Source organism: Carassius auratus, chromosome 43, assembly GCF_003368295.1.
Source record: "Carassius auratus strain Wakin chromosome 43, ASM336829v1, whole genome shotgun sequence".
Lineage (NCBI taxonomy): Eukaryota > Metazoa > Chordata > Actinopteri > Cypriniformes > Cyprinidae > Carassius > Carassius auratus.
In genome coordinates, this window is record NC_039285.1 from 20375717 (window position 1) to 20384746 (window position 9030).

At 40.2% G+C, this 9030-nt stretch overlaps 1 long non-coding RNA gene across 1 annotated transcript; it reads right to left on the bottom strand.

Moving 5' to 3' along the window:
• Positions 1–217: 217 nt before the first annotated feature.
• LOC113061299 (uncharacterized) lies at positions 218–8741 on the bottom strand. Its single transcript, XR_003278346.1, has 3 exons — positions 8672–8741; positions 7973–8108; positions 218–881 (listed from the first exon to the last, which is right to left on the bottom strand). It is a non-coding gene; the product is annotated as an uncharacterized LOC113061299 (long non-coding RNA).
• Positions 8742–9030: the final 289 nt, after the last annotated feature.

The window sequence follows — 9030 nt, forward strand, 5'->3', positions numbered from 1 at the left end:
CTGATGATGAAATTATGAAAAAATGTATGCCGCGTCTTTGTTAACTAGACGAGACTGGACTATAATGTTATTTGAGAACTACCGGACATTCAAAATGCATCCTATAGGCTATTCAAAATGTTTAGAGCCGTTTGCATATCTAGTCAGTATAGCAGCCGTAGTGGATGGATAGGCTAATAAAACAAGAACTAGCGATGTGAAACAATGGCCTCAGCACCCAAAGGGTTTTGGGATAAGGTAACCACACGTCCCGTTTTTCCCGGGAGTCACAATTCGTTGTCAATTAACTTAAAGTTGGTGAAGGCGGGATAGGCGGAATAACGCTGATAGAAGTGCTCTCTCTCGCTCTCAGTTCTCATATAGGCCTACAGCATGATCAGTTCTCAGCTTTCAAATACACACACAACAGTCCAAATATTTACCGTGTAGAGAATCTCACGTAAATACAGTAGGTTATGGATTAAGTGAATGAGAACAGGTGTGTGAAAATTGAACGTGTGTCAGTATTTCATGCATGCCTTCCATCTTAAAAGGACAGCATTACAAATTGTCAGGGACCAGTCAAGCCCGGTCCCATCCATCTCACAATGATCACTCTCCCCAGAGTACTAATCACCTGCACCTGCTCACCATTAGCAACCTCATCACAGCCTCAGTTCAGCGTCAAATCTCCAACAGGAACAGACCTAATGCTGTTGTCTCCTGACCTGCTGAGAAACCAAGGATTTGAGACGTAACGTATACTCACCTTTGAAACACTAACGTCTGTGTTGTTGTCGTCCTACTGCTTCCAGGAATCCTGCTTAACCCTGTTACCTGTGATCCAGTGCTCATCTGAACTTCCAGTGTTTCCCAACGAGCTTGCTTGGTTGCGTTCGCGTCTGAAAGAAAAGGAGACAAGTATTAACGACCTGTGATTAAATTAACAAATTAAATAACTGTCATTAAATTTTAACCAAAAAAAGATGTTAAATAAATGTAGGCTATACATGTTAAGTAAAACCTACAGTATCTGGAAAAAAAAAAGTTGAATTTGTATCTCTATTGTATTTGTCTTATTGTGCTTCTTTAAATATATATAGAATATATAACATTTTGTAAGTTGCTCCTTTTTCACTTCTGTTAAAGGGATAGTTCACCCAAAAATGAAAATGGTCATAATTTATTCAAGATTTTCCCAATTCAGTCCTTGATTCAAATTTCTCATTGAACAGAAGACTGTAGAACATTTGATTTTGAATTGTAAGCAATTGGATGAGCTTTTTAAGGTTTGGATTGAATTGTTTTTGTTTAAACTTTTTCAGAATTTACTTTAATTGGGGGTGTAATGTACAGAATGTCAAAAAAAAAAAAAAGAGAGAGAGACAATAGTTGGTCTTCATAGTGACTGAGACCATTATAAACTGTAACTTGCTGACATCCCAAATGGTACACCACCAAACTGGCAGCATGGATCTTCCCTATCGCTACAAATACAAGTATGACCGCAGCCTTCCATGTGAGAGCTTCACATTGATGTGAGAGACCCAATCAGTTTTAATGCTAATGTGTTACCAGCTGCTCCTCTTTTGGCATAATGGATTGGATTTGAGAAAATGATCCAATAGTATTTTGGTAAATTGTCAATTAGCAGACATTTTTTGCACGAATTACAGGAATGGTCCCTCCAGAGCTGCCTGGGGTCAAGTGTCTTACTCAAGGACGCAGTGATGATATGATTTCTTGGTATCTCAGTTCCGGTTCACAGGTTCAAACCAATGAGGTCTGTAATGCCCACAGAAAGCTATCAATTAGAGTTCCCATTCATTTCAAAAGCAATAGCTCAGCTGGTTCAGAACTGGCAGGAGGTACACAAACTGCTTGTTGCCATTTTTCTCATGAGTGCTTGGTTCAGCTGCCAGGTTGTTCTGAGCCATAAATGCCATGTGACTGACTACTCAATGGAAAATTAAGTCATAACACTGATTGGCTGATGGCACCACAAAAATCAGTCAAGGTTTCAAACCTTCACTGGAGCTGACAGCACCAGCCAGGTCACATATATTTCTACATTTACATTTAATAATTTAGCTGACGCTTTTATCCAAAGCGATTTACAAATGAGAACAATAGAAACAGTCAGGTCAACAAGAGAACAACAACAGTATACAAGTGCCATGACAAGTCTCAGTTAGTCTAGTACAGAACGCATAGCCAGGTTTTTTTTTTTTGTTTTAATAAATGAAAAGACAAGAAAAGAAGGAAAAGTGCTAGTATTAGTTGGTTAGGTGCTGGTGAAAAAGAGGTGTCTTTAGATATTTCTTGAAAATAAGTAAAGACTCCGCTGTATGAATTGAGATTGGGAGGTCATTCCACCAGCTAGGCACAGTCCAGGAGAAGGTCCGTGAGAGTGATTTTGAGCTTCTTTAGGATGGCACCACAAGGCGTCGTTCACTTGCAGAGCGCAAACTTCTGGAGGGCACATAAGATTTAACCAGTGAGTTTAGGTATGTTGGTGCCGTGCCAGTGGTCATCTTGTAGGCAAGCATCAGTACCTTGAATATGATGCGAGCAGCTACTGGTAGCCAGTGTAACCTGATGAGGAGGAAGAAACGTGAGCTTTCTTTGGCTCATTGAAGACAACCCCAGCTGCTGCATTCTGGATCAATTACAGAGGCTTGACAGTACATGCAGGAAGGCCCGCCATGAGAGCATTACAATAGTCCAGTCTGGAGAGAACAAGAGCTTGGACCAGAAGTTGGGTGGCTTGCTCTGACAGGAAGGGTCTAATCTTCCTGATGTTGTATAAGGCAAATCTGCAGGACCGGGTTGTTGTAGCAATGTGGTCTGTGAAGCTTTACTGATGATCCATCACAACTCCTAGGTTTCTGGCTGTCCTCGAAGATATAATGGTTGATGAACCCAGCTGTATAGAGAAGTTGTGATGAAGCAATGGGTTAGCTGGAATCACCAGGAGTTCTGTCTTCATAAGGTTCAGCTGAAAGTGATAAAGTCATTCATCCAGCTAGAGATGTCACTCAGACAGGCTGAAATGCGAGCAGCTACCGTTGGGTCATCTGGTTGGAATGAGAAGTAGAGTTGGGTGTCATCAGGATAGCAGTGATAAGAAAAGCCATGCCTCTGAATGACAGATCCTAATGGCGTCTTGTAGATGGAGAAGAGAAGTGGTCCAAGTACTGAGCCTTGAGGAACCCCAGTAGCATGGTGTTGTGACTTAGAAACATCACCCCTCCAAGACACACTGAATGATCTGTCAGAGAGGTAGGACTTTACCCACAGAAGTTCGGTTCCAGAGATGCCCATCTTTCTGAGGGTGGACAGGAAAATCTGGTGATTAACGGTGTCGAAAGCTGCAGACAGGTCCAGTAAGATGAGTACTGAGGATTTTGAAGCTGCTCTTGCTAGTCACAGGACTTCAGTAACCGAGAGCAGAGCAGTCTCAGTTGAATGGCCACTTTTGAAGCCAGATTGGTTGCTGTCTAGGAGGTTGTTCTGTACAAGGAACATAGAAAGCTGGTTTAACAAAGCTCGCTCAAGTGTCTTTGCAATGAATGGAAGAAGGGATACCGGTCTGTAGTTTTCAAGAAGCGCTGGATTTAGACATGGTTTCTTGAGGCGTGGGCTTACCTGAGCCTGCTTAAATGCTGAGGGAAATGTTCCAGAGTGAAGAGAGGAATTGATAACATAAGTAAGCAAATGTATGACTGAAGAAGAGATCGCTTGAAGGAGGTGAGTGGGGATCGGATCAAGTGGATGAGTAGTAAGATGATTGGACAGGAGAAGTTTGGAAACGTCCATCTCTGAGAGTGGGGAGAAGGAGCAGAAAGAGTGTGCATCGGTCATTGTGAAGTTGTCCTCAGTCTGTGGTGTGGAGAATCGGTCACTGATGGTTCTTGTCTTATTTGTGAAGAAAATAAGTAATAAGTAAAATAATTTCTAGGCCTTAAAGGTGCCATATGCAGAAATTGAGGTAAAAATATCCATAACATGACCTACACGCATCAAAAGAATGAGAAGAAATAAGGGCGATGATGTCATTAAAAAAATTTCAAGTTATAGTGCTGCAGAGATATCAACCTTAATTAGCATTAGCATTACTAGCCCCGGCCCGACAGGTGTTGTAATACCAGTTTCGGCCGTGGGAGGCGGTATGCGGGCAACATAACCACCAGCCAACCTGCAATACATGAACAACTCGCAGGGCGTACCTGAACCTGATGTCAATCGTGTGGAAAGTACAGCCCACTACTTTCAGTTCAGAGAAGAGAAGAGAGCGGAAGGATAGCTGAAGCCCTTGGCAAGAGACCAACACCCGCTACAGGGAAACAACCGCGCTCGGAATCAAAAATCAAATCCGATAAGAATACCAGAGTAAACATCGGCACTGCTTTTAATCGCTGGAGACAACTGATGGACCTGAAAGAAATGAGGTTCGACTCCGAACTTGCAAGTTAGATGCTGTTAGTATTTCGCTAGAAGTTTGTTTTAAATGTTTGTGTATTTGTTTTCGGGAAGTTATAACATAGAAATGTATCGAAGGCTGTTCGATAAACGTGCTAATGTTAGCGATGGCTAACCGTAGCTGCGTTTGATAATTAGCTAGCTATAACTTAACGTTACCCATTTTATTTATAGGGCTGTGCATGTCTTTACTCATGTACATCTCATCAGTAAAGACGCTCCTGTAATTAGGAGTATATCTCCAGCACGTGTGTTCAGATCAGGATTGCCAGGTTTTCACAACAAATCCTGCCCAGTTGCTTCTCAAAACTAGCCCAATCTCACTTCCAGAAGGTTCCTGATAAAACATTGCTTCCCGGGGTTAAAATATGTTTTTTTAGCAGGGTTGCCTTGGTATAATTCGCATTTTAGGGGCTAAATATCACGTTATTTGTATTGGGGTCGCTGTGACCAGCGGACATGAAAAACAACCACCACAGACTTGGCAACACTGGTTGGCATTTACTACACAGAGCCGTAATTCACTGACAATCTACACAACATCGATGTTAAAATCGCAGGCGATTCTTTGTCGATTTTGAAAGCGATTTTGTGTTAGTTGTCGGTAGACTAAGGCTCTGTGCAGTAACTGCCGCTCCACCTGAACCAGTGTTGCCAAGTCTGCGATTGTTTTTCATGTCCGCGGTTTGAAGCAATCCCAATACCAATAACGTGATATTTAGCCCCTTAAATGGCAATTTTACCAGGGAAACCCTTCCCAAAAATGTATATTTTAACCCCGGGAAGCAATTTTTATCAGGGAACCTCCCGGAAACGCGATTGGGCTAGTTTTGGACTAGTTTTAAGAAGCAACTGGTCAGGATTTGTTGTGAAAACCTGGCAACCCTAATCTGAATGCACATGTTGGAGATATACTTCTAATTACAGGAGCGTCTTTACTGATGAGAGGTGCATGAAAATTGCATTCGATTTTTTGCACAGCCCTATGTATCATAACTAACCTGTTCTGTCTAGTCTGTTGGTCTCCTTGTCCTCTTTGCATCGTGGTTTTTCTGTGCGTGAAAAAATTGATGTGTGGTGTGAAAGCGTGTGAAAAGAGTCAATTGCGTGTGTCTCACGGTGAATGCTTGAGAGTTGGCACATTATTTCCCAAGCAGAATAAAGGACAGGTTGATTATTGCTGTTTAGCGTTTGTATTAATCTATGATGTGTCCCTGTTTGCCTACAGGGACATAAAAAAATTAATTAAAAGTGATATGTGGACCAAGGTGTCTGAGATTGTTCATTTTAAGTAAAGGATCCTAATATTTCGTCCACAACAATATTTAATGAGGTTATAACTCCTTGTGGTTAGTCTGCACGAGATCAACAAGCTTGTTTGCTTTGCGGCCGCTTTAAATAGAAAATAAGCATTCGATCTACGTTACAGCATCTGAGTGCTCACAAATCTTTCTGCAGCGTCGTGAGCAGAGCGGCAAGAACGATTTTTGACGCTTTAGACGCCGGCGGTGTGAACGCTGAGTTAGGCTTCGGCTATGGCTGTGTAGTGTTGTTGTGAAAGTAGGGGCGGAGCATAGAGACTATGCCGTTTCTCGTTTGTTACTCTAGAGTAGACCAATTCATTTTATTGAGGCATACTGCCCCCATCTGGTATGGAATGTGGAGTATGACTTGATTTTTTTTTGCCAAACATTACAGATGGCACCTTTAAAGCGTCGGCAAATCAATTGCCATTGAAACTGTTGGGATTTTAAATGGATTGTTATCTACAGGCATATTAAACTGCCTTGTTACAAAACTTTATCCTTCGAGCCTGTCTGCCTAAATAGTGAACAAATTAACCATCTAGGTCATTCTGATGAAAAAAAAAAAAAGTCATTTAAGTATATCAGTAAAACCCAGAAGAAATCAAGCAATCTTTAGGTTAAATTAAATATTTTTATTCTATCTAAACTAAACCACTGAAAAGCAACAGTGATGAAAGGAACATACTGTATAAAGTAACAAATTCATGCTTAAAAATTATATATATATATATATATATATATATATATATATATAAACAATGTGACTAGTTTCTGTAATTTTGTTCTGAATTTGCTTTTAGGGCTGTAGCTACATGTATCAGTTATGACAGTTGCTGCCAGACATATCGGAATGTTTATGTTTGCAATGCTTTTTACCCTTTACCTAAACATAAACAAAGTAATGCAGCCCACACAGTGATTAAATCTAACACCAGGCCCTCAGGTGAGCATAATTAAAGGCAATTCAGTCAAGCAGGACAGCATCCTAAAAATGAAAAATGCTGCTTTTGGAGGATGCATTACAAGGTAGGAAGGCAGCAAGGCACGTCCAAATTCAGTGTTAGCTTCAGTCCCTGTTTCCTGAGATGCCTTCATCTGGATGATTTTTGTAGGCAGCATAGATGTATCCTTCGCTGCCTTTGATATCCCACAGTTATAAAAACTGTCCTTACCTGCTTATCCAATTGAAAGGATTGGAAGGGCGTTTGTTGTCAACAGTTCAGAGGACATCAAATAAAGTGCACATATCTGTAATAAAACCTCCCTCACACAGTTCTGGGGGGTGAATAAAGGTGCCTTGATTTCAGATGTAATAAACGCTTTTTTTCTAACAGCAAATCTTGTACGTAATAGGAACAATTGCATAGTCTTACTGGGAGAAAAGCATCATTACTTGAACATATTTTTCCTATGCATATTTATTGTTGTGATGCAATCTTTTTTTGATAAACCTGTCTCTAAATGGCATATGGAACCTCATAGTTTTTGGCCAGAACAAGCTGCAGTGATGCTGCGTTTTGTTTACTTTGGAAGTCGGATGTCAGAACTGGGAATGATGTCACACCTAAGCTGACCATCTTCCAGTATACAAGTTGGAAAACCAAGATGGGCATATCCATTGTATATACCAGCTAATAAAAACCCAAAAAAGTAGTACTGTATTTTGCACAGACAATGCTGAAATATCATGTCCACAGACATTTAGTTAAAGGGGTCATATGATACTGCTAAAAATGACATTATTTTGTGTATTTGGTGTAATGAAATGTGTTTATGCGGTAAAAAAAAACCTATAACGTGATTTTCCACATAATGTACATTATTGTTTCTTCTCTATGCCCTGCCTTCTGAAATGCCTTCTGATTTTTACAAGGCTCATCTCTATGAAAAGCGAGGTGTGCAGTTATCCAGTGCGTTGTGATTGGCTAAATGCATCAAGCGCGAGACAGAAATGTTATGCCTCTTAACATATTGTGAAGCCTTGTTCGGCCGGAGCGACGAAACAAAAACATAAAACCCATTATATAGTTGTGTTTTCTTTTGAAAGACAAAAGCAAAGTAGTTTTGCTTTCTCAACAGAACAACGTCACACACCTTGAGTGAGCAGAGGCCTGAGGGCTAGAGTGAGCCGCGGCCAGCTTGAATGAGCAGAGGTGGGTGGCTTGAGAACAGTGCGGAAGATGGATTCCTACAAAGGAGCATACCTTGTGCTTACAGCAACCACATGTGACGACCCCGGGCTGGACGCTGCTTTGTCCACATGAAAGCTGGTTCGGGTGATCCCCAGAGCAAATGTTACAGGCCCTGTGCAGAAGGCCGTGTTGGCAGATTAGAAAGTCCCTGTAAAAACACGAAAAATTGAGGAGACAGGAGTAAACGTGATGTTAATTAAATGTATTTTTTTTATATTGTTATTCAATAAAGCTGTCAATAAAGTATAATTCTTTCTATTCTCGTTAATGCACAAATATCGTTCTTTTTTTCGTCAAAACAATGCACAGTTTATCTTTCCATTTTTCCAACAACAACAAAAAACACATTTGAGCTTTTCACTTTGCTCCTTTAAATCTACTCAGAAAAGTTACAATGTATCTGATGAGCATAAAAGTTATCACACATGTCTGAACATGTAAGGCCTAAGAACCTGAGAAATATATGTAAACCATACATATTTAATATTCTAGTTACTGATCTTATAATCAGATCTGCCATCATGTTACATTAACTTGTTTTTCCTTTCTATATTGACAGGAAATAGAATTGCATTACATCCGTTTGCACTGGAATGTCTGTTTGAAACGGTGACTGGAGAAGTGCATTGATATTTATGTCACACATGAACTCTGATTAACCAAACACATATATATAGCATGAATAAAAAATAAAATAATGAATATCATAACCTGGTAACTGAGCCTGTATGAAAGTCCATTTCACAGCGTTCACAAAATGGTGGATGATCTACGCATATTCAACATCTTCAAAAACCACAACATTTATAAACAATATATTCGCAACATGAACATACACATAAGAATTAAATAACTCGTGTGGATGTTGTTTTGTTATTTTTTAAAGTCATACCTGTAAAAACAGGAAAAATTAAGACAGGACCTGTCGCACATATTCCCCAGTGAGAGCGCTGGCGCAACACTGCTTATACGAGTCCTCATTTTCAAAATAAGTGTCCCGATCTCATTCAGCAATAGACAATAATTTATACAGGACAGTTTCAGCTCCCCTTTACATTTAACAAATAGAA